The following is a 5771-nucleotide window of genomic DNA, read 5'->3' on the forward strand; positions in this document are numbered from 1 at the left end:
AGAAAAGGAATTTTGACTGGTTTATGCGCTAATAAGCTTCGTAGTGGTAAGCGTATTTGCACATCAGCCTGTCTGAAGCCGCTCTAAGTGTCAGAAGATGATGGCATATCCTAGCAATACACTGTCATTTTTAACAATATGGCTCAAACAAAAGCCACTCTCCACTTCAGTGCCATCAGTTAATACCTAAGGGTCTAAACACATGGGCGCATGTGCTGATATGCTTGATGCGGAGGAGCGTATTAGCAGATGATTTGTTTATTGGAGTATCCATGCTTTGTGCAATTGAGCACAAGTTCGGGGAAAAAAAGAGCGGGATGATACGTCCTGCCCTATCTTTCTTGCACGCAGGAACTAATAAAGGAAAGACACAACAATAGGCTCCAGGAGCACTGCAAATGGAGTGACCACCGAGTGCGGCTACAAAGTGGCCCTAATGCAGTCACACTATAGGCAAAGTAAACAATGTTTGCTTCACAGAGGTGCTTTCTAGATGTCAGATATTGCAACAAGTCAATCGTATACTGATCATGGCAAAAGACATCCAAAATATACTGACAATACTTGGTGTGCTGAGCGGACGTGCCATTCTCCCAGCGCTCACCAAAAACCATTTGGGTCCCTATAGGGGGTACAGGTCGTGTCCCACAACTGCAGGTGGACTTCAAATTTCCATTTCTATTCTTTTCTATTTGCTGTTGAATGTTCCACTGACACTATGAATGTCTGCCGTGCCATTTATAGTGACTGCTCAGAGTGGTGCAAAAGATTATTGTGCGTGGGGAAACGCAAAGTTACAAATGCAAATTCGGGGGCGTAGTAGATGTTAAAAAAAAAAACCTACTGAATATAGGGCAAGACATTTTTGCTGTGCTTCGTTTTTGCAATTAAAAAGCCGGTACACACGCTTGTGCCTAACACTCTTCCCGTGGCTTAGATTGCCTAATTAGGGCGAGCGGTCTTGTTTTCCCAGCTTAAGATGCAGCTAAACTCCCTAAAACTGCTGTTTTTTCAGTAGATCAGTCAAAAGATAGGGCAAGACAGCAGTAACTTCTGCTCACCTAGTTGAGCCATCTCACCATGACACAAATTACTGTGCGGCCCCCATGCATTCTGCGTTAAGTAAACAACCCACCTCCAGACTTTGGCCAACTCTTTGTCATGAAAATAATTTAAAATTAGATTTTAGAAGGTTTGCAAATAAATAAATATAATTTGCAAAAAAAAAGATTGGTCATCCAAAAAAAAAAAAATAGAATTTTTTCGTTAATACACCCCAAAATTTGCTACCCAATTTCTGCCAAGTACGGAGATGCCACATATGTAGACATAAATTGCTGTATGGGCACATGCGAGAAGGTGTGCCATTTGGCCTTTGGAGTATACATTTTGATGGTATAAGACTGGAAAAAAAATCCTACGTGCATGCTTTTAGCTGCCCTACGGATGCTAATGCATGCTTATGGGCAGCTAGAGGTGCAGATCTTTTCTTTCTTCTTGTTATAGATTCCTGGCCACGGACAACTTGTTTGCTGCCATGCACTTTGAATTTTTGCTTGCACATTGTATGATTTCCCCCAACGTGACCAGGATGTACAACATCATCTGGGAGCATTTAAAGGGAACCCAATTTCAGACTCCCAGCGAGCAGCAATGGCTTGCCTTGGCTGACGATTTTCAGCAAGCTGCACAATTTCCTAACTGCATTGGGGCCCTGCATCCGTGTTAAGAAGCCGTTGTGCTCAGGGTCCTGATATGTTAATTACAAACATTACTGTTCGGTAGTCCTGTTGGCGGTCGGCGACCATGACTACCAACTTGTAATGGTGGATATTGGGGCCTGTGGAAGCTCTGCTGATGCTCTCATCTTCAGGTATTCCAGAATGGGCCAGCTTCTTCTAGCCAACCAGCTGGCCCTGCCAGAGCCACTGTTGCTTCCTGGTTCTTCAGGTCCAATAGCCCCATTCGTAATTGTCACGGATGAGGACCTTGGCCTGTCAACCCAAATTCTGCGACCATTTCACCAGAAAGGGTTGGACAACAGAAGGAGAGTCTTTAAATATTGACCCACGTGTGCTCGGCATTTCGTTAAATGTGCCTTTGGAATTCTCTACAGTAAATGGCGAGTTTTCCTGGGCACCATCCAGATGGAACCTGAAAATGTGTGCTCTGTGGTTAAAGCCCTGTGGTTCTGAATAATTTTTGCCGGAGCAACGACGCGGGTTGGACGTTTGATGATGGTCAACTACCAACAACTTCAACAGTTGGCGGTGGTGATCAGAATCAAGTGGTGAGGCCTGCATCTTCTGGACTTTGGATTAGAGACCAGTTTGTGGCCTAATTCCTGACTCCCCAGGGAGCAGTTCCGTGGAAGCTGGCCTCTGTCTGGTTGAGCCTGAGGGTAAGGACTTTCTAAACTATGAAATTGTTTTTTTACCGGCCAATATTTTATTTAGCTAGATTTTTTTTTTTTAGTTAGGGACTCGCAAGACAATGAGAACCCTTGATGTGGGTTGCGAGCTCAAGTAATATGGTCAAAATTTGCTCAAGTGACTAATGTCTTTTAGCTGACTTTGGCCATATTATGAACCAATACCTCATTTTTCCGTTGGGATAGAATTAAAAAATTTATAATCCTTAAAAAATAAAAACACTTTTCTGGAAAACCTGCTTTTTGTCATTTATTTTTTAACTTTAAATAATTTGGGTCTTTTCAGAAGTAAAATAGCGATTATCTATCCAGAGAATAGAGCAACAAGAATTGAGCGCACAGGTTCTCTTGGTCGTGACTCCAACCCATCATTTGTGCTGGCGCATGCTTCCGCTTCGATCTGTGGCTGTAACTTCATGCGCCTGCTGATTGGTCGTGGGCCATAACGACGGACTACGAGCAACTAATGATTACCTATCCCAATGGAACGGCATCAATAGTCTTTTAAGGGAGAACCACTAAATCCTGAAAAACAGACTGCTGGAAATATTACATTATTTATAAAACATTACATTAACTGTCTAGAAAAAAAGGAATTGCAACAGCATTCAGAATCTGTTTATTGCAAACTGGCACTTTTTCAAAACTTGATCAAAAACATTTATTATCTATAAGTTTTGGTACTGGGGACCACCCGTACTTCTGGCACTGCCTTGTGAAGTTGGAGGCACTTCGTGGGTCCAATCTGGAGCTGAGCTACTGCTCCATTCAAAATGTGGTGGGACCAGCCTGTCCCCTGGCTTGCTGGCCATCATAGCCATAGGAACATTGTGAGGGAGGAGTGGATGGTGGTGGATCTGGATGCGTAGCAGCCACCTGGCATTGAGTAAGCCGAATCTTGCATTGGTCCATGTCTATAAGCACTTCGTAGGGCACAGTAGGCGATGGAGCTCTCCATTTCTTCCTCCACTGAAGCCTCTGAAATTGGTGTTGTTGGCGATGCCACACTGCCTTTCAAAGACTGACCTTCTACTGCAGGGCTCTGCACCCTCTCTGGCAAACTATCACTTGTCCCATGAAGAAGATATGAAAAATTAGTAGTTGACCTCTGGCAACTGGTTTTAACACGTGTCAGCGCCAATGTTTACTTACAGTCGCATCACCACAGTACGGAGAAGGTATGCCATTCGATGGAAATGAATATCCTCTCTTTTTTGTTGGCCACCCGCGCCACATTTAGGGACTGCCAGATAATCCTTGCACCATTGGTCATTGGCGCTCCTCCATCTCTCCTTCATTTTATCCACTGCAACAGAAAATATAGGGGAAGAGGGTAAAAATAATTATTTTAAAGCTATTAAACTAAATAATGCAGTGTCAAAATTATGCATGCATGCAGAGGTATGACCATGGGTACTACATGCATTGACACAACCATAGATGTATGCATCATTGCAGTAATGCATGCAGCATGCACTGTCAGAAGTATGCATGAGCACACCACTGCATGTGTGGTTGCGCCGGTGAATGTTGCATGCATGGTTGAGACTGTGCATCCAGCATGCATTCTTGCAATCATGCATGCTGCATTGAAACAGTTTCAATCGAGCATGTATCCTTGCAAACATGCATGCAGCATGCACAATAATATAGAGCACTCTGCTCCTAATATGGAAGAGAAAGCCGCGGAGCTGCTGCTGAGTTCACTGACCACCAACAGCAATAGGCTGCCCCGCCAATACTCAGCGCACCAGATGAGTGGCATGTTGCGCACACTATCTGCCATGGTTGCGACAAAAAGTGATACTGTCACAATTATCCAGTTTTCTGCATTGATTACTAATAAAATGGGCTCTGATTGTTATCTAAGTCTCAATTATAGACAATAACAATTTAAATAAACTAATTAAACTAACAGTTGTACCATTCATGTATTTTATTTTACAGTGCAGGAAGATTCCGCTTGTGTAGGTTCTCCTTTAGTAACAATCACCTCCACCAAAGTGTTCTTATAGCTTCAAGGAGGAATTTTGGACCATTCCTCCCTGTAAATGTACTTCAGTTCATCAATATTTCTGGGATGCCTTGGATGCACAGCCCTCTTCAGATCACGCCACAACATCTCAACAGAGTTAAGGTCAGGACTCTGATGTGACCGTAATAAAACACAAATCTTTTTCAACTGCTCTTGATTTATCTGTATGCTTTAGGTCAGAGGTCCCCAACCACCGGTCCGCGGACCGGGGCGGGGCCGTTAGGTGGTTATGGCAGGTCCGCGGCACTGCCGGAACTTTTCTTCTAAACACATGGCCGCGGGCCGAATCCGGCCCGCTGCCTCGTGGTATGTGGTCTGCGGCGTGCCGACGCCGCTCACCACTGAAGCGATTACCAGCGGGGGCGCCACAGCTCCCCACTGGTAATCGTGCTGATCCCGGCGGACAATGAGGACTGTGTGCAGCCAGGATCCTCCTCCCCGAGTCCCCTGCTCATTAGTTTTGCAGGAGAGGACTCGGGGAGGAAGCGTGCTGGGCTACACACTGACGTCAGGGCAAGGAGAGAAAGAGCGACGCTGACGGCAGGGAGGAGGTAAGTATATGGGTTGGGGGGGCTGTTTATTTCTGTGGGAGCTTGTTATTACTGGGGGGGACTGCCTATTACTGAGGGGTGGAGGCTGCCTGTTACTGGGGGGGCTGCTTACTGGGGGGAGGGGCTGCTTACTGGGGGGAGGGGCTGCTTACTACTGGGTGGGCTGCTTACTACTGGGGTGGCAGCTTACTACTGGGGGGGCTGCTTATTCATTGGGGGGGCTGCCTGTTACTGGGGGGGCTGCTTACTAGTGTGGGGGGCTGCCTGTTACTGTGGGGAGCTGCTTACTACTGGTGGGGGGGGCTGCTTACTACTGGGGGGGGCAGCTTACTACTGGGGGGGCTGCTTATTCATTGGGGGTGGCTGCCTGTTATTGGGGGGGCTGCTTACTACTGCGGGTGGCTGCCTGTTACTGTGGGGAGCTGCTTACTACTGGGGGGCTGCTTACTAAGGCGGGGGGGCTGCTTACTATGGGGGCGGCTGCTTACTACTGGGGGGGGCTGCTTATTACTGAGGGGGGCTTACTACTGGGGGGGCGCTGCTTACTACTGGGGAGGGCTGCTTACTACTGGGGGGGCTGCTAATTACTGGGGGGTGGGCTGGTTATTACTGGGGGGGCTGCCTATTACTGAGGGGTGGGGGCTGCCTATTACCGGGGGGGGCTGCTTACTACTGGGGGGGGCTGCTTACTACTGGCGGGGGGATGCTTACTACTGGGGGGATGCTTATTACTGGGGGTGGGGACTACTTATTA

This window comes from Eleutherodactylus coqui, chromosome 1 (assembly GCF_035609145.1).
Source record: "Eleutherodactylus coqui strain aEleCoq1 chromosome 1, aEleCoq1.hap1, whole genome shotgun sequence".
Lineage (NCBI taxonomy): Eukaryota > Metazoa > Chordata > Amphibia > Anura > Eleutherodactylidae > Eleutherodactylus > Eleutherodactylus coqui.